This window comes from Falco biarmicus, chromosome 3 (assembly GCF_023638135.1).
Source record: "Falco biarmicus isolate bFalBia1 chromosome 3, bFalBia1.pri, whole genome shotgun sequence".
NCBI classification, from domain to species: Eukaryota; Metazoa; Chordata; class Aves; order Falconiformes; family Falconidae; genus Falco; species Falco biarmicus.
In genome coordinates this window covers 47,358,961-47,380,006 of record NC_079290.1, presented here as the reverse complement: position 1 = coordinate 47,380,006, position 21,046 = coordinate 47,358,961, and the positions used below count along the sequence as shown (strand labels likewise).

The following is a 21,046-nucleotide window of genomic DNA, read 5'->3' as shown; positions in this document are numbered from 1 at the left end:
CAGGAGTGGGAACATGCACAGGTCTTCAAAGGGTCAGCTTAATTTTATTTTCTGTCTGCTAATCAACTATCTAGTTCATAAGTGGAAAAATGAAACAGTTATTTGGAGACTCAGGAGCAACAATTTTCTGCAATAAAAATAAATGAAGACCAGTTCCGAAGCCTTCAGTGAAGCCACCAATGTAATCAAAAGGAGGGTCTGATTCACATCGAAGTTGTGATACCTTTGTGGATTGAAAGATTTTTTTCAACATATGCTTTCATCAGAATCTGGTAATAAAATTAATTTTGCTTTCCTGTAAATGAATACACTGGTCTTCTGCGCTTATTGGCCTGAATATAGAATGAAATCTTGCTTTAGCCTAATCTCTCCTGACAAATGAAGTTCATGGCGGGGGGTGGTGGTGGGTGGTGAATCCAACCTGATCTACACTTACATAGGGTATATCTATCTATACCACACAGGCACCTACGTGAGACCTGCCACACAGAGCTGACAGTGTAGCAGCTGTGGCCCTCAATGCACAGCTAGGGCACCTAAGGTCTCAATGGAGTAACAAAGGGCTACAAGCCCTTTCACCTTGCCACCAAATCCACACCTAGCATGAGACAGGGCAGGCAGCATTAGCAGCAAAGGGCAAGGGAACTGCCTCCACAGCCTGCTGCAAGGGAGTGGAATTTGACCATGCTGGGTCCAGAGCTCAGCAGCAAGTGGTCTCTGTGCCCAGCCAGTGGGTAAGGGAAGCAGGCACAGCTGGCAGGATAGAGAGCAGGAGAGGGAGGGACAACAGCCAGAACTAGGGTGAGGCTGTGGGGCCAGAGAGGTGCAGGGAGCACTGCACAGGGGTTGGGAATATCTGAGGACAATGAGTATAGGGATGAGCTGGTAACACTGGGGGCAGATGGGGAGGAATTGAACGTGCATCAGGCTGGGGAGGTGCAAGATATTAGGTCATGCAGAAGGACAATATGCAGGGTTTGATGCGAGGCCAAAAGCAGTGTTTGTTGTGGAACAGCACAGGAGACTTAACTGTTAAATTAACAACTCTGATGACTTCTCACTCCTTTTCTCGATGCAAAGATCACACCTCAGGCTGGAGGCCATCCTATATTCAGGCCAATATAACATTACCGTTATCTTCTCCAAAACTTGAGGCAACCTAGCTACTGTAACAGAAGTAACCTGGAACATTCACACAGATGAAGAATTCAGGTTTTGTTCTTCTATGATCAAAAGTAATTAAGCTGACTTTGAACTGTGTTTAAGTGTCCTTAAAAATGTATCATTAGAACAAATATAGTGTGGATCCAATCTTGACAATGACAGTGTTTTATTAAAAACCATGTATGCACTATTATCTCAGTACCATTTCTCAACAGATGAGGCAATTAAGAACTTCAGTATTGATCTCTGAATAGCACATAACCATGTTCTTTTTTTTTTTTTTTTTCTTTTGTGGATATATAGACTGAGCAATGGAGATAAAACTTTAAAAAACACTGATCCTCAAATATTACACTTTCCAAAGACCAGCTGAAAGAATTTTATGAGTAATATTGCCTGTTTGTGTCTCAACATATTATCACTTAAAATCCTCATTCTTACTGGTGCTTTCACAACTGCAGGATGAATGATTATATGCAGTATCAAATATAACAAACACATTACACAAAAGCTCATATATAATACTATTTTTAAAGAAGCATATACTTAAAGCAGGATTAAAGCAGCTTCTGTTCAATGCACACCTGATGTTTGCCCACTAAAGTCCTCAGATTTTGGTCTTAACCAGTTCCGCTGACTCTTCTTGGAGGAAACCAGAATCCAGTACTTCCCATTTTTACTGGTCTGAAAAACAAAAGGAAGAATAGACTAGATTCCAGCGAAACCAGCATATTCAGAAAGGCTGGGATGCGGCAAGACCGGGGTCGGAAAGAATCGGAAAGGAAAAGTTAAAAGGGACAGATCCAACCCATGCACAGAACATTATGTACTGTTAATTATAAACTGTAGGAATCAATCGTTCTTGCATTATCAGTAGCGATTATGCACTTCAATTTGCAATATACTTACATAATTTCAACTAACGCTACACTGGACAGTAACACATAAAGAGATGAAATTAGACAAAAGTAAAGGAGTTTTCAATAAAGTTAAAAACAAAACAAAAAGAATCCACAGACCACAAATAGTTTAGATATAACAGCAAAACACGTAAAATGCTGGGCCCAGACTCGAGTTTCTTACTCAGAAAGGACTGAATAAGAGAAGATTTCTGGATTAGGCCCAACTTTACTAGAACCTAATGCCTTCATTCTGCTTAATTATACAGGAAATAGCAGCTTAAAAGGTGACCTGCAAAGGAAAATAAAATTAATGTAAAAAAAATAATAAAGCCTCTTAATGAAATACATGCTACAGGTAAATCCTGATAGAGGGCAAGTCTAGGTGTGCCTGAGCAAATCCAGAGGGCCTTTCTGGAATTTCCCTTATATCTCCCTCTTCCCTGCCACCATCCTTCTGTAAATGTGCAGCATGTCTTCCTTTTCTTGCTAGAAGGCCTCCTGGATGACACAGGTATACACAAAAAACATGTCCAGCACCTCATTGTAATGGGGAGGTTTATCCCCTTCAGCTCTTCCAGATATGCAAGGGCGAAGCCCTATACAAAGCACATACCCCCACGTGGCACAGCAGGCTGAAGGTATTTGGCAGGAGCCCCGGAGAAATGTAATATTTCCCCCCACACAAACCATTTTCCCATCTCACTTCCCATTCACTCCAGCAAAGTATTCTTCCTCTGTGGTATCAAGTTCAGCTTCGCACAGCCCCAGCCTCCTCTGCTGGTAAGCACAAACGTGAGCAAGCTGGTGTCCTTGAACATCTATTACAGGCAAAAGTGCTTCAGAGCAACTGACTGAAGCTCTCTGACAGCTGAGGAGCACTAATTTGGGACTTTGTATATACAGGCAGGAGAAACAGCTCCTGTGCTCAAAGAAACGCTTTGTTTTCAACTAATGAGCAAGAGAGGGGGCACAACCCTCACCTCCTCTTTTGGAGGTCCCCAAACCTCCTTGTTTCAGGGAGAAAATGCTGACTCCTCACTCCCTCTCCCAGCAAGGCTCTTGTAACTTAGTTACCCTGTGAGGCCTATCTCAATATCTTCCACTATTGCAGCAGAAAGGAAGAGCTGTTATTATCCAGGTGTTTCTACTAATGTAGCTCACAGTAAGCAGACAATATTTAAGACAGCCACATAAATGTAATGGACTAAGTCCTCATGGACTTGGTCCCTCCACTATTGGTATTTACAGGCTATTTCCTGTTCGGACCCCACCCCCCAAATTCTACCTAAAATATTATAACACCCATTCAACAGTATTCAACGTTTCCTCTTAAATGTTTGTGGTACTCAGTTCTCACCACACATCTAAAATCACTCCAGCAAAAAGCAGATGCCCTCAAAGACAGGCCATTAGGGGCATGAAAAGACTATTGTATCAGGGGAAACTGAAGCAACTGGAATGAGTAAATAAGCAAGATAAACACCAGATGCAGGTAAAATGCTGAAGAGAATGAAGGAGAAAGGTCAGGTACTCTCATTCATTACCTTATGAATATAGCAAAATCACAGTGCAGTGGATCCAGATGAGGGCAATGCTACACCTACAATTAGCTGAGATTTCAACTTCTACAAGACCATTACCAAGCAAAGAGCTTAACAACATACATACAAAAGGGGGTTAATTTGAATTAATAATGAAAACATCTGCTACATTTGACAGGATTAAGTGAAAACAAAAAATAAAATAATTCTTATGCTTTGCAACAATAAATCAGCTATTGGATAAAAGATGTTTTCTTATGCACACAATACAAAAGTTGTCCATGATAATGCTGATTTTTAGACCAACTTTCTCAGAAGTTTTTGGTGCTAGAAAAATCTCTGAGGCAGAATACTGGACAAAGATGTACCATTCTCCTAACTGCTTATAGTTATAACATTACTAAAATTTTTTCTCTGCTAGATGAGTTAGGAACATTTTTTTAATGAATAACAAAGCTCAAATTATTCTCTACATGAAGTAGAGAAGCATCACATTGCAAAAAGCACTGTCACATGCACATGCCCAAAACCTACTTGGGAACTAGCAATAAAATACAACTTCTATAATCTGTCAGATTATCATTCTTAGAATTTATCAGATCTTCCAGTATCCATGAAACACTAATTTTGCTAATACTCAGAGAATTCCAGGCTAGACAACACTTGAATTTCTACCACCTAAGGAGTCAAAAAGGTCCCAAACCCTAAACTAAATCACTTATTCCTGGTTTTAATATTAAAAAAGAGTAACATATTTTGTTCGAAACTTGCAGTTCATCTTTAAAAATTTGAAAAAACAGTGCACTTGAAAATGCTTTTAAACATTATTTGATATCTGAAGTAAAAGGATAATGAAGACATGAATACAAACAATAACCCTCCTACTCCTAACTTGCATGTCTTACTTTTCTTAAGAGTGTTCAAGCACAGAGCAGGAAAACACCAGTTTCATGGTTATTTGCTTTTAAAATAAGTGAGCAATAATGAGAACACATATTGAGAACACAGTATCTGTCATTGCGCCTTGTATACAGAACAGTGAATCTAGCTTCAGTTCCTGAAATTAATCCATTTTAAACCAGAGGAAGGCTCCCAGAAACATTAGAGTCATAATAATGCTGGAACTGATTACAGATTTAATAGTATCACAGAGTCATCCTAGGTTTTAAATATTTCTTTAAGGAAACAAAATGAAAAGCGGTTACTTACCCTATGGAAACTGTGATTCTTTAAGAAGTGCTGTCCACACAGATCCCAGGTAAGCATGTACTCACATGAGCAGGATCAAGTTCTCTGAAGACAGTAATGTCCATCCAGGCTGTGCCTGTGAACCCCCCCAACTGCTACCGGCCGTGGCACAAGGCAACGGGCTCCCGAACAGTGCCACGCACATCATCGCACCACCTAACGCGGTCTGCAGCAGTGGCAGCTCCCAGTCCTGCTCTTCACTCACGCTGTGGGGCCAGAGCCATCACACGCGTCACTGCCATCAACGTGCTGCTCTGGGAAACAGCAGCCTCCCTCTTCAGTGGCTGCCGTAGCCCTGCTGCTCCCAAACCTGCGCTCCTGTCTCAGGGTTTTAGATGATGATGTGAAGGAGCTGGCCAGGTTTGCTGTGGCTGATGAAAGGAAGCAGAGCCATGGGAGAGAAATATGTGGGCAAGAGCTGATGTCCTAGCTGCGAATGAAGTGTGAAGACGGGAAAGCTGAAACAGACTGGCATCCTGGTTTGGAAAGAAGGAGGATGCACACGTGCAGCCCAAGGAAGCCAGGAACTGCTGCTGCTCAGGGTCATGATGGAGCAAACTAAGCTCAGGATGCCCCAGTCTGACCTCTCAGGTTTGCCAACAGTAAAGACTCTTTCAGAGCGAAGGACAACAGACCACTTGTGGTGCCTTTATGGAGAACATCCCTGGAAGAGCCACAATTACTGTAGCATAAGTAATCATTTTCCTTCTTTTCTGTATCAGGTGGCTAAAAAAAGTACTGACAGAGGAAACCTTCTCTGCCTGAGCAGTCAGGGATAGCTGGAGGAGCTGAGCTGGAGGAAGCATCAGCCAGAGACAGCCAACGTAGCCACTTATTGTGGCTCAGAAGAGCCAAAGTGACATTCAGACAGCACCTCCGCTACAGAGCGGCAGGAGTGAACTACAAATCTCACCACATCTGCCCCTCTCAGCCAGGGCTGTTAAAATTGCATAAATGTCACCAGGGTTCCTGAAGATGAAGGAATCTACCCCTGGGTTAATGCAACCAAAAAGGAAGCACGATTTAGCTTCCTTCTGCCTTCCTTGTGCTGCGGGCTTACACACAAGCCTCTCTCCAGGCAGTTCAGTTTGTGGAGGTACAGATTTAACCTCCTTCCTTCAGACACCTCTGCTGGGACAGTTGTTGGAAGGGGCTGAGGGCATAGTGGCAAAGTGCCTGCACTGCTCCAGGACAGCACGCTGGGACCTGCAGCTCTGCAAGGCTCAGCCATCCTTCCTGGATCATCAAGGATCAACTTGCCTACTACACACTTGCACGGACCTCAGAGTGAGCGGTAGGTCTGACAGACTTTGTAGAAAAATGCTAGAATTTTTGCAGTCAAAGCCTCATCTCAGAGTAGCTGCAGGTAGCAGAAGGTCTAGCTGCCAACCCGGGACTTCCAGAGGTCCCTCTTACAGAGAATTAACTTTCAGTAAGGGAGGATCTCAGCTGGAGAAGTTAATCACATCAATGGAAACAGTCAAGCAGGTAAGAAAAATCCACGCTTAACTGGTGAAGATGCTGAAGTATCAATGACTTCAGGGGTGCCTTTCTCCATGTTGAATTAAAATCAGTCTTCTGACTAATGGAGGGGTCTACAACTGTTTGTTCTTGGCAGGCCACTTGATCTGCATTTATTTGAACAGCATGTCACTCTTTCAAGGAGACAACCAGTGAAGCTTGTTCACCTTTGCCCACATTTAGAAGGAGAATGCTGTCTTTGGTAGGAAGATGCTGATTCTCCCTCATTTGTTCTTGGCTGAATGGAGCTGCAAGAGGAAGGGGGCAACAAAAGGACGTATCTCTGTGGCCCGAGTTCTCCTACATCTGGAAGCTCAAGCTGAGTCTTTGGTGCTGGAGGACAAGAAGGAGAAAGAATGGGCATTGCTGGGGTGAGCCAGAAGATAGGTTTGACCAGGGAGCCTGCCCAGGCCAGAAGGGGCTTGCACCTGCATTGTCACAAAGTCATACTTCATTTAATTTTCTGCCTGTTTCATTGTGTAGTTTGGAAGAGATTTATACGGCAAGCAACACGTATGCACATGGCACGACTGCTGATAAACACTGCGCTGCCGAACAGCAGGAGGGACAGATCTCAGCCCCTGGAGCCCTGCCTCTGGCCACCGTCGCCGTTCATACAGCAGGCAGCGACAGGGAGAGCCAACAGCAACACTGCCTGACAGCAGCCAGGGATCGGTGGGGTCCTGCAGCTCCTGTTCTCTCAGGAACTGATGGAGAAATGTGAAAAGGCAAAGGGGTCCACGCTGAGGCCCCGGCAGGACAAGATGGCACTGAGAGGTGGGTGAAGCCACTTGGCCTTTTGCATTTTGGAACAATAATTATTATTGTAAATTATATTGTAAAGTTATTGTAAATAGCCACTCAAAGATGTAGGCACTGGCCCTACCACACAGCACTGTTTCATATAAGGGGAGTGCATGCACACATATGCAAACTAATCACAAAAGAACAGGTAGTTTGTTGGTTTTCTTTTTTTCTTTTTTTCTTTTTTTTTTTTTTTTTAAATATAGACAAGGCTGTATTTATCTTATCTTGAACTTCAGGACTTCTCCTTATAGCAGGCAGCTGAGTTCAGAGAAATCCTTCTCCACGGATTCAGGCACTAGCCTACTGTACAGAGGGGTGGCCGAGGGAGTGTGGCAGAACAGCAGTGAGAGTGTGCACAGGCTGCAGGAAGACACCACCAAATCCAGGCATGCAGCAGGAGAATTGCTTGTGAAAGCTGCTGCAGGAAAATGAAATTTTGTGGGCAAAACAGTGGAAGTATCTATATCCAGCAATCTTAGGTATAAACATACGAATGATTTAAGAGGTAATAACACACAAGACTTCATCCCTCAGGAAAACAGCCTAACAGCTAGAACATAATGAATTAACATAAGCACTGAAACTAAAACCAGGCAACCATTGTAGTCTACTGTTAGTGACATCACATTAATAATATCTTATATATTATGTGTGCAAAACAACAATTATGCTGCAAAGAGTATTATATAGAAGGTAGAAAAATACAAGAATTAAGATATTTCATCAATTGAAAAATTTAATTATGTCTTTGTTGGGGTTTTTTGGGAAAATTTCCACAGAGAAACCTACTGAAATTGCATAAAGTTGAGCTGGAAGAAAACCTGATCCTTTCAAACTAGTGTGAAATATGGGTAGCAAAACAAATGCATCGACATGATTAAACCCATTACTTTTCTTCTGGGCAGTAAACACACAGATTCCACTAGTAAACACCTGTTAAATATCCAGACCTTTTATTAATTAATAAAGCAAGCATTTGGAAGAAAAAACTGCTAGGTTCTGTGGGCCAGTAACCATCATACAAAAATAGGTATTTATAAAATTTGACTATGAAGTACATGGTTTTTTTTCATGATCATAAAGCTATTCACAATTCTTGAAAGCTGTACTACAGTCATGAAATGTCGACAACCAGCTTTTTAATTTTAGAAAACAACCCATTCTTATAATATGCTACACTAGAATGAGTATTACATCACCTCTTCCAGAATATAGAAGAAAAATTCTATCATGCCTGCCTTTTTTTTTTTTTTTTTTTCCTTAAGTTTCTGGAAATGTAGAACACAAACTTACCAACATTTATTTTATCATGACCTAACAGTCTGTAATTTAAAGAAAAATAAAATCACAATACTAACCAGCATCTCTTTGTGGGCATTCCATGTTTAAAATTACTTAGGTCCACTTTAAATCTTGAGAGCTTAATTTTGGTTACTAAATGTTCCAAATGATTCCTTATTATATACTAAATTTAAGGAAACAAGAGATGCCAAGAATTAACTGATCTGATGATTGTGGTTTTTACGGGCTTTTTAAAAATCTCTATGGTACTGCATAGATCTTTTTCTAAAATCTTTGGAGAGGCCGTGATACAAATAACATTGATATGGTAATTACTGTTAGAATGCTTAAACCTGCAAAAATGTTTTCATCTATTTTGGAATCACACCCCCACCCCCACCCCCTCCCCAATAATAATCTGCACCCATTTTTAATGTGATGATGCTTCTGTAAAAGCAAACTTTGGTTATTATTTAATCTGCATATAGGACAATGTCATTTTTATAATAAACCCTAATCAAAAGCAAATCCTGTATATGTACAAGTAAACGCAAACACACATCCTAAAGGTGTGTATGAGATCATACACTAATATAATCAGGACTTAATTGATGGTCGTAAGGAACATTCTTTTCCTTTGTCCCAAGATGTTTTAAAATGAGACTAGGTGTGCAGGCTAGATTAATGGTACATCTAGGCCAGTATTCTGTCTCCAGTAATAGCCGAAAGTACAGAATAGGTCAAAAATGTATGATATTTCTTACTGACACTCTTCTGACCTCCAACCGCTTTGATGTCAGGGACTTTCCGGACTGTATGTGTTTCTGTTAGTTTAGCAACTTTCAGCACATCACCCTTCCAAGCAATATCCACACTCCCCTGGAAATCACATCAATTTCTAGTACCTACAGCATACTTTCAAAAAATTGTCCCACAGGTATCTCCACTACTGATTTTATGGAGAACCTCTTCCTTTTGAAGTCTCTGAATCTACCTTCCCTCCTGTGTACATTCTTCTTTTGAAAGGCAGTGGTTAGTCTGCCTCTTCCTTCCTCTCTAGATCTCCATGATATTGCTCTCAATTAATTCCCTTCCCAGACCAAAGTCCCAGTTTCCAGAAGTGTTCTTCATGTGGAAGCTACCCCATTGTATCTTATCATCCTTGACAACCTTCTCTAAGCCTCTTCCAGTTCTAATAAATCAAACGTATTGCTGCTTCTCTGTTAGAAGTGAAGTGCGTCACTCCATCTGTGACAACCATAAACTCTTGTAATGACATTCTCAATTTTATTCTACAGTTCTTTCCTCTAATATTTGGGTTGTGTTTCGGTGACCAATGAGCTCATAATCTCACAGAATCACCAATTACAATCCCCAAATCTTAGCGGTAATGGTAATACTCAAGTCAAACTCATCTTCTTGATATATAATCAGGATTGTTCTGCACAGTTACCCTCATTTATCTACACTGAATTTCACTGCCCGTTTTGCTGCTCAGTCCTCAGCACTTTAATGCCCTTCTACTGATCTCCACAGCTAGCTCTATTCTTCACAGCAAACTTGCTCACCCAGTTGCTCATCCCCTTCCTGATACCATTTATAAATGTGTTGAACAGCACAGATCTCTGTGGAACGTAACTGGGACCCTCCTTTAATTGAGAACTGACCTACTTCTACCCTTTGATCGTGCCTTCTAATGTCATTTACTTGTGCAAAGACCTTCCCTCTTACATTATAGCTCCTTAGCTTCCTTAAAAAGCCTTTCTGATAAAGTTCACTTTGATTTTTGATCCAGACCATCTTTAATTCTTGCTGATGCCTCCCAAGAACTCCAACTCCCTAAGACAGAACTCTCTTACAAATGCTGCTTTGGCTCTTCCCAAATAATCACACCTAGCCAGGTGACCACCAATTCTACACTTTATTATAGCGTCTATCAAAATTGCCTGGTACAGATTTCAGATTTGCCTGGTGCAGGCCTACCTGGCCCAGACCACCCCTGAAACCATGATTGTACACACTCACATGTCAGAAGATTTGTCTAAACCTGAATACTTTAGGATGTACCACGTAAACAACGTCATTAGATTGCAAAGCACTAGACAGAATAGGAAGCTACAGGTTTTGCTCGTTGAGACAGTCTCATCTACCTGGAATGATAACGCAAGTTGATTTTAACGGTTTCAGCAACTGGTCAAGGGTTTCTGGTCTGCTGTGGTCTGCCAGGTGGAAATCACAATGACATCGGTGAACTCAAGATAAACTCCACTCACATACATCGCTACATCATACAATCCTGTGCAGCTACAGATCTCTGCTCAGTCAAGAGCGAGATGGCCTGAACTGGAACGGCACAGAAAAAAGCCACCAGTCACTTCACTTGTGCTCTGCTCCTCATTTGAGATGAAAAAGTAAAATTTACCAAAGAGCTCAGTAATTTCACTTGAAGGTCTGCTGGGCAGACAGCACAAAGGAACTGGCTGTGCTGAAGAAATTAACAGGGTGCCAAAAGGCAGGGACAGGTTTGAAATAGCAAAATCTGTAAAATACGCATGGACTATAAATCAGAAAACGTGGGACTACAATAATCCAACCAGTGATTCATCATTTGGGCTTGGAGAAATCCTCTACCATACCTCATTTTTTTGTCTGTTGTTTAAAAAAAAAAAAAAAAAAAAAAGGAAATAAAAGTGTGATACCCATCTAGCTAACATAAACTCAAATAAGAATGGCAAGGTGGTGCTATTTGAAAAAGTAGCAGTATGACACAGAAGCTGCAAGGACCGTACTAAGGACAAAACCTTTCACAGGAGTTAGATTTCCCTCATGAGGTTAGGTTAGGTTAGATGGTTGGGAAACTTACATTTGGGACAAAAAGACAACTCATGAAAGACGAAATAAAGTGACTGAGAGAAAGGGTAGTCTCTCCAGTTACATACACCACATCCTGGGTGTAGGTGGTAACTATGCAGTAGTCCAAAGAATGTAGCAGAAGCCCAGCCCTGCCCTGAATCTCACTCCCTGAAACACATTGCCTGGGGGCAAAAGCTGTGACAGGGTTTAGCCTTGCTTTTTTCAGAACGTTGGATTTTCATATGATTTATTGGAGCTATTCCAATTAAAATGCTGATCCTGGTTGCCCCATCTCCTCTGCCTCTTATCTCAGCCCTCAAAGAACAGCAACAAGTGAAAAAGAGTGCCCAAATTCCAAGCAGCTGCTAATCTTCCAGTACACCCTACAGTCAAGGAACTGCTGTCATATCTGAAAAGAAAATACTTCCTAGATTATCGTAACTTTACAGTAAATAAGGAGTGTCACATTTAGTCGCGATGGCCTTTGCTACTGCTGCTACAGCCGTGATGCTGGATGGTTGTATCAATGACCTTACAAGCTAAAACACAAAACCCTTAGGAAAGGATAACTAAAGATGCAGAATACTTAGGCTAATACCAGAGCAAACCCCTATTCAAACCTCTAATCAGTGAGCCTTTCAGAACCTGCACAGTGCAGACATTGAATTTATTCCTGACTCTGTTCACGTACCAGCTTTATCTATGCAATGATGTTAGCATACACCTAAAAGTTTACTCTGATCGGAGTGACTTCACAGACTGTTTGCATGCCATTTTGCTATGAGAGCATCCTTGTTAATGAGGTAAGTACATAGCTCTGCATTTGCTCCCATCTCCCATTTGGTGCATTGAGTGGTTTGTTTACAGTGCTTCAGTTTGTCATGCAATTTATTTTGGGATGCACATCTGAATCTGTAAGAATTCTGAGATTCGATGCCAGACTAATGAACAATTAAAAGCAGTCATGCATAATTTAGAGCTACACAATTGAACATAGTAGAGGGAGATGAAGCCAGGAAGTTAATATCCAGAACAGTCACCTGGAGTACAATTTTTGGATTCAGGTGACTGGCAGCAACTAATGGATTCAGTTTCAGGCAGCAAAGGCAGAACCTGCCAGAAATCCACACAGATTCTGCCCTGGAGCTGCACCAACAGAAAACCAATCTGGGAGCTCCTGTCAGCCTGATGAAATGTCATAACGTTGTAGTCACCAAACAACTTTACCATTAAATCACAAGATAATGAGCTTGTTATTGGCAGGGCAAGCAAGTCAGGAAGGCTGACAGTAGGAGGAGGCGGACTCTCCATGTTATGTCAATGCACAGTAGGTCACAGATAGCTTAGAAGGGATAGGGTTCCCCACTGGCACAGAAGCGAGCTGCAAGACACATACCTCTTGCCTTACCCTACCCCAGCTCCACCTCACAAACACACAAGCTTAAGACTTCATCAACATGATGGCATATTCCTTCACAGTCTTGCTGGACACAGTTTACCACAGTAAGCGTTCACCAATACTAATAATGGGTAGTCTATGATGGAAGATCTATGCCCTGCAAGGTAATTTTTGTTCTCCACAGTCCAAGAAACCAGGGCATTTAAGAGCTCTCCTCTTTTTTTAAAGCAACTTAGTACACTCCGCTTTCCTGATTTCCAAGCATACATTACGTGATTGGATTAAAACACATGCAAGACTTTGCCCTGAGTAGCTACAGACTACCAGTGGGGCAGGCTTCCAGAAAGGTGGAAGGAAGATGGTGACAAAAAAGATGGAATAAAAATAGCCTTATGACTGTATGGTATGCATCAATGTTTCATGCACATTATGGGGAAAAATCCTGGAAAGCAGATGGAAACATGAAATGGAAATGCTTTCGTGAGTCCCAGAGAATGTATTCCTCTGAAGTGCTCTGCAACAAGACGCTTGAGCTCCTTTCACACTGTGGGAAAGTAGCTGTAGGCTAGCAAAACATTTGCAATCAGAAAGGTATGTTTTAGTTTAATTTTATTTTTGAAAAGTTGTGAAGAGATGAATTTTACAATAGTCGTGTTCAATTAATTTTTCAGACAGGTGTTTAGAAAAATAGATTTATTTACTGATTCAGCTGGTGAAATTTTTTCAATGAAAACATAATGACCTTAAAAACAAAGTAGGTCATGTGAGGAATGCTCCTTTAGATGATGTACGCAAGATCCTGAATACTGTCAGGAAACATCCCCAGTTAGCTCAGCTGACAGTGGTCTCAATATGGAACATCATCTACGTTTTGCTGGGTGTTAGAGGTAAAGTGCTTGACCAGTGTTTTGTTACAACTGTTTGTACTGAGCACCTTTGTATTGCCTGTTTCTTGTCCCCTTCCAGAACTGCATAATCCATTTTAATCTTCTGGGAGTTCTCCAGGAAACCCTTCTTTCAGCACTCTGCCTTTTGCAACCTCCTGCTGAGCTGATAATTTCAAGGTTCAGATCCACCCTTCGTTTATCTTCTGAAATCTGATGGCTATCTTTTAGCTAATAATTCCCCTCTTCAATATGGGCTGCAGCTTTTTTATGTGCTAAGAGAAATCAGAAAAAATAAAGATGTTACTAGTCACCCCACTCATTACAAACTCTATTTTAATACTGCTAACTAGTTTCTTCCCTCATGACCACATTCAAATTCCTTTTCCCCAACTTTTCTTTTCACCGTGTTCCCTTCAAAACTGCAAGATGCCTTCCAAATTACTTCCACATACTACATATGCTGTTGTAGGTTTTTCTGGGACATACATAATGGGGTAAGTTGGTTGCTATTGTTTCAAAACTTGAAATGGTCAGACACTGTTGGATAGGCATTTGAGTATAAAGGGTTCTGGTTTTGGGGTTTTTTAAAGAAAAAGAACAGTAGGCACTGCATTTGTAACTGCACACATGTGCAACTAGCTCTCCTTATGCGGAAAGATACTACTCCCTAGCAAATTCCTGGGAAACCTGAGGGATTCATTTATAAGGACAACAGGCAAACTGCAGTAATACACGAGGTTACCTATCAACAAGCTTCATCCAGGAGTGCTAGAGGAGCATTTCCATAAAGGAAAAAAAAAAAAAAGAAGGAAAATAACCCTAACACCTCCTTTATATGCAATGTTTGTGTCAAACCTCCCTCCCACAAACTCTTTTCACTGTTTGTATTGCTCCTACAAATTACTGTAAAATACGCTGCAAAATTAAGAAAATTCTGTAGCAGTTGTTAGATATATACAAGCTCACTCTACTAAACAAACATCGTAGAACAGCAATGCAGTTCAAAATTCCTTGTGTATTTCACCCTGAGTAAAGATTGAGCACGCTAACGAAACTCCGTGACAGCATACTTTGTATTTGAGACTGCATTCAGATTTATAAACACTCTGAGCATAACTAAGGTCTGGAGCAGGGGGGCAGCATAACCAAAGCTGGGGAAGGCTGTGATTAGTGAGGAGGAAATGAGAGGAGATCAAATCAGCTGAGAAAGGAGGCAGAAAAGTGCAACTCATGTTTGGGACTTGGCACATTAAACCTTTAAAGTAAGCCTGATGAGAAGATGCCATTTCAGGGAGGGGAGAGCAAGAGTAAAAATAATAATAATAATAATAATAAAAATAATAGGCAAAAGCATCATAAAGTATGATCGAGAGCTCCTGTATTTGTGGAGTCAGGTACTGGAGAAACTGCAAAGCCCTGAGTCAGCAGCACAGATGTGACAGATGACACTGACTGGGAAAAAGGCAAACCAATACTTCTTAAACAGATGGATGTGTTGTATATGCAGGGGTGTAGGCAGCAGCAGGAGGAAACACAGAGTCCCATGTAACACCCACCCATTCTCTATGTCTGTGCACCCCCCCTGAACAGATGGTTCCCTAAAACCTTCAGACTCTCTCCCCTTACGCCCACGTGGGGAGCTGAGCCCTGGGGAGCATGGAGGTGAGCCATGCAGTGGCTCTGGCTCAGCTGGGACAGGCATGCTCCTGGCTGAGTCTAGCTGGGCTGGCTGCTTCGTGCCTTCCCCACAGCCCCAGGGCTCCCCAAAGCAGGGAGCAGGCAGCATGCTGTGCTCCGTGGTGACATCTGCACCAAGAGCAGGGTCACCTCTCTCCTAGAGATCTCCAGGCTTCCGAAATAGGGCAAGGTAGCTACAGGATAGTCGCAAAGACTTGGACAGTGAAGACAACTTGATGCCACTCCTCCTGGGATGGAGAAGACAGAGAGGTACAAAGGAGCTGATACGGTAGAGTTTCTGAGAAGTCCTTCAGTACAGCTGGACTGATAACTAGGCAAGGATAGCTGAGCGAAGACTGAACTGAATTTGCTGGATTTTACATGCAGAATTTTGGGGTAGGGGATACCAACAGTAAAGGCTGTTACTCTGGGTGAGAGGGCAAGAGAAATGCAGGGATGTAGGGACAGTAGCTGGAGCGCAGAGAAGTTCAGAGGTGGCCAGTGAGTGACAGTGCATCTGTGCAGATGAGGAGTCCACAGCAAATAAATAAAACAAGAGTCTGATCTAAGTTTGAGAATGGCTAAGTTAAATGGCAAGGGGAAGGCTGCTACTGCTCCAGAAAGAGTAGTTTGAACTCTCCTGTGAAGTTATTGTGCAATTGGGCATGCAATACTTACCGGATTGTTTTCCTTCTCCAGCCTCTGCAGGATCCTGTAGCTGCTTCTTGGGTATTGTTCACATCTGATGAGTCACAATGCTTGCAGCAGGCCCAGGCCCAGCTGGACACTATGGCATAGGTGAGGCTACTGACCTTCATTTGATGGGTTTTTACCCAGTTGTCTCGGGCCTCTCCTATGGCACTGTGCACCATCCAGGGGGGAAAGAAAGATCTCTCCTGGATTTGGTGGCAATGCCTTTGCAAAACCACAGCCCAGAGCGTGTATGAGGACACTGATCAAGAATCCCGTTGTGTTTCTTTGCCTTCTGCTACATCCTTTGTGGTCCTTTGTGTTGACTCAGCCCTGAGGCCAGGTGTGCCCTCTTGCTTTCATTTATGTGGGCAGTGACCTGTACCTGTCCATCCCCTAATGATTCATATCTGAGTCGGGTCAGACATACATGAACTGGAGGCCACCAGAGCCTTGGGCAGACTCTTCAAAACTAATCAGTCATTACAACCAACTTGCTTACAACCCTCACCACAAAGAGCAGCACTCTTGGCTACCTGCCAGCACGCATGGAGCATTTACCTCCAGTCAGGATGATCCTGGAGTAAAGAAGGACATGGGGAGTGAGCCAGGTGAGAAGAAATACAAACTCCATCACACTATAAGCAATTAACCCAAAGAAACCTTAGAGAAGAAACTCACTCACTGCAACAAGCATTTACTGCACTCACTACAGTAAGTAGTCCTTTTTGATACAACTTTGAGAATTAAGTTCAGCATGGGCACATGATGCTGTAAGACAAACTGAAGCGTGTTCAAGGTAACATCCGACTGTGGACTAAGCCATAGTAAATTGTTTTTGTTAATTATTTCCCAGTGATCAACAGCCTAGACATTCTTTCTCACTACCTCCATTTTAAGGTTCACAAAGGGACAATTCTACCTATTATCTGCTTGAGTGAATCCTATGTTTCCACACTTAGAAAAGCAAAATAGAAGTAAAAAAAAAAAAGCAACCAATCAAACAGAAAATGCAGTCAATTTTACACGCAGTTTCTGTTTGTTAGGGCAAATCTTTTTTCAACCTACAGGAAGAATATCATGCAGAAGGTAAAAAATCCCAACAACAGATTATTCCTCATCCTCTGCCTTTAAGAGACTAATAGGTAACACAAATGGGTTTGAGCAACTGCAGTAACTCAAGCATATCTTCTCTAAGCCACTGAGATGCCAAAATAATGGGTCAGGTGGACATACATTTCAGATCTGCTAAGTCCTGGTCCCATATGTCTCATGTACCCCTGTGCAATCTTGAGCAGAAGCAGCTCGTATCTACCGCATATCAGCTACGGCATTTTTATCAACCTCCAATCCTTGCTTAAATAAAGAAACAAAACCACTTAACAAAATCCAGCCTACCTCTCTGTCAAGTATGCCCTTTTGCAACCTGACCATCCCTAGTTTCTAAGGTGCAGCCCCAGCCACTCAGCTCTTGCAGATCCCCCACTGTCCATTAGCAATTGCAACGCCACATTCCTTCTTCAAAGGTTTCACTGCTCTAATGGCAAAACCTGCGGAAGCACTTCAGCTCCTTGCTGCAAAAGCCCGCAGGTCACTGTGCACTGTGGATCAAGTGTTCAGGCTTTCTGCTGGACACACAGGCTGTTCCTTATTTGCAAAGGTCTGGACGTTAAGACAACACCACTACAAACAGAAGTATTTATTTACAGATATCATTAGCAATTTACAAGAAAATGTAATGAACAGGTCACATCTGAACAGCTGAAGCATGGAGAGGCTAACTGGATATTTCAGCTATCTTAATTAACTTCAGTATTGCATCAAACGCCGTAAGAGCGACAGATCACTAATGCCAAGTTAGTCATTTTCAGTAACAGTTCTCATGGAATTTTTTCCTTCTAAATAATCAAAACAATTGGTCATTGGACCTTATAAGGAAAAGTGCCATACCAAACAGAATTTCATAAAATACAGCTGTTTTAACTTCACAGTTCCCTCCAGCATATCGGCAGCACCTGAATTTTGAGGCTGCAGTTTTATGTTTTGTGTGTTTGGTGGGTTTTTTTAACCAGATGACAAGATAAAACTATTAAAATAATTAGCAGTACAGTAACTTGCTCAGATGGTTTCATCTGTTCTTATGACAGAGACATTCAATAAAACCACAGCATAACAAATTTAAAACCAATAAATACTAGTTCTTTAGTTTTTAACAGCAAAGTGTTAGCCTGTGAGATTTATTGCCAGAAGGTAACATACAGTTAGACAGACAAGACTTACGTAGATAACTGGATCATCCAGAACTATAATACAATTTCAAGAGGGCTTCAGAAAAAATAACCACCGCCCCCCTTTTCAGGACAAAATCCAAACCAGCAGAGAGCTAAAGAAGAAAGGATCTTCTCCTCTGTATCTTCTGATTATACCACCACTCGAAGCTTCTGATAGCAGTTAGTATCAAGACAAAATACAGGACTAGACAGAACAGCAGTCAGAATTCCTGCATCGTATCAGATCTAGAGAGCATAACACTTTTGTGAACTCCAAACAGCAGCCTCCCATCTCTCCAGAGCATCTTTTGAAACATGCAGTTGAGCTTGCCTTGGGTCTAGCAAAGTATATGTTTTAAGACCTCAGGCACTGGGATACCTGCCAAGTCACAACAAATATGTATACATATCTAATCTACTTAAATTTTGAGTGGAAACTCTGTGCCCTTTAGATATATCCCTCAAGGCTACGAATAGCACACTTGTCGGACAGGATGAAATTTCCCTGTGTAAGTAATAACTGAGCTCTTCTGGCATCTAACCACGCCTCCCGGCTTCTTCCAAAACCAACCATCAGGGAGGGAGGAATGATGAGGATGAAGGTAAAGAGGTTTGGAGATAGGGGCAAAAGAAGATTAAGGAAGAGGAAACAAATTATAGGTGGATTAGGAACAACAGGGCTCTCTCGAAACAGTTGTTAAGAAAGCAGTCTCTTCCCCCTGCCCCTCTTTATCTGGCAGGTGACAAGTTGGTAAAAAAATTCCCGAAACAGAGATTCCCATGAAGAGAAGGAGGCCTAAAAAGTGAATTGAAACAGAGCAGAGGCAAAGCAGCACTGTTACCGAATCAAAGGCAATGCTCACTGTCCAACAGATTTGAATACTGATAGGATTATTCACAGCCTTGGTATGGTCACCTTTTCTTACGAAAAAGGAGCTAGAAAGAAAGCCAATGAAATCCTTGGTACCCTGTACAGCTTCTACAGCTAAAATAACACTAACAAAAATCAAAGCAGTTTAGATTACACATGAATGTAAACAAACAGGGGCATATTTTGACAGCACTAGGCAGTAGTTAACTGCATTGTCTTCTAAAATGAGGGAATATTACTTTCTTTTGTTTTTCTTTAAAAGCAGGTGACTATTTGGTTTGAAATTTCATACCGCACTTGTTTCTATGACCTATGAACCTTCTGTTAAAAGCTGAACAACTGGATAAATTTTAATAAGAGATCTTTGCATTTGGACTCAAGAAGAAAAATTTCACTGGCAGCCTTACTTCCTACCACTAACCAAACTCTTAAAATACAGTATCTACTAATCCTTTAAAACACTTGGTCTAATTGCACACAATAATGGGCAGGCTTATCTGAAGCCGATCTAGTGTGGTCTACAATACTTGTTTTAGCAGGACTTTTTTTTCTTTACCTCGAACGGATAATGTTACAACTACAATTTTCAAACTGCAACTTCCCTGCTTACCCAAACCTGAGTACCAGAGGGCAGGCAAGGGAGATGTGGAGACTCATGCCCATGCCATCAGTGTTTGTAACTACACAGATGAGCAGTCTTTAAAAAAAAAAAAAAAAAAAAAAAAAGAAATACTTGTGAACACGAAGCACAGATTCATGACCCAGCTAACGCTGGGTAATACAGTCTGACAGTATGGCACCCACCCAAGCTTTCTATCATTAAGAACACATGAGAAAGTAACACATAGAAACTTGGCTGTAGAAATTACATTTCTTTTCTGCCTCCTATCGTATCGCAGAAATCTGCCAGAGTCAAGAAAGGTATGCATCACCTTCTCCTGCTGTTACATATTATCGACCACACACAAAACACTTATTTCTGACCCATGGCAATGGTAATCTCCCATCCCTCTCCCTAAACACACCACTCTCTCCCAGCCCCACCACTCAGCCCAAGCTGCCACCATGACTAGTGCTGGGGGGAAACATCTGCTGAAGGGCCTGGTACAAAATAGTAAGAAAAAGAGTTGGGGTTATGTGAAAGAACAGCTAAGAAAAATAACACAACGCTACCAAAACAGCTACAACAGCCTGATGATTTCAACATGTCCCTTTCCGACATAATTTGTTTCCTTACCAAAGCAGGGGGGTGGTTTTCAGAGCAGCCTGCATCCTAAATGGGAACACGAGAACATGTCAGACATCTGTATTTCAGTCTCATTGTTACCACAGTTGTCACCAAAACTTTAGGCTTTGTACCCAAAAGGCTGTACTTGCAAACACAAGAGCTGACACTTCCCTTGAATTACAGGTCCACAGAAACCAGCACTGTGAGACATCACCTTTTGGGTTTTCGGTTTTTTTGTATTTTGGGTTTTTTTAACAACAAAGAAAACCTCAACACAAAACAAAACACTGAAGAATCACTCAGCATGGGTATAACTATGGTACAGATAATTGCTGCCAGTTAACCTCAAGGCCTGATCCCTCATCAGATTTGATAGCTGCCTTGGCAAGCAGCTTCAGCAGTTACCTTCCCATCTCTGGACCCAATCCCAAAAGCAAAGCAGTGATCTCTAGAATTAGGTAACTCCACCTAAGCAAGCACCTTATTTACTGAGTCAGCCATAGGCAGAGGCAACTGTGCCCAGCCAACACCCCCAGCTGGCCAGACACAAGCCACCTCCTTGCTGGAGGCCACGCTGTGCAGTGAAACGGTGCCAGGCTCACACACCCAGGAGCAGCTTGGAGGCAGGGAATAACAGCTCCGGCACAGCACCTTGGCTAACGCTTTGGGATTGGAGATGGACACATCTGTCCAGCTGTCACGTTGAA

At 42.0% G+C, this 21,046-nt stretch overlaps 1 protein-coding gene and 1 long non-coding RNA gene across 5 annotated transcripts in view; one reads left to right on the top strand and one right to left on the bottom strand.

The window, feature by feature from the left end:
• PLAG1 (PLAG1 zinc finger) overlaps positions 1 to 21,046 on the bottom strand; it is a 52,663-nt gene that overhangs the window by 9,254 nt on the left and 22,363 nt on the right. For all 4 annotated transcript variants that reach the window (XM_056332253.1, XM_056332256.1, XM_056332254.1 and 1 more), the window contains one exon: positions 1,749 to 1,848. The gene's annotated coding sequence lies outside the window, so the exon portion shown is untranslated. The remainder of the gene's footprint in view (positions 1 to 1,748; positions 1,849 to 21,046) is intronic.
• LOC130146275 (uncharacterized) lies at positions 1,843 to 19,854 on the top strand. Its single transcript, XR_008820849.1, has 2 exons — positions 1,843 to 7,153; positions 15,980 to 19,854. It is a non-coding gene; the product is annotated as an uncharacterized LOC130146275 (long non-coding RNA).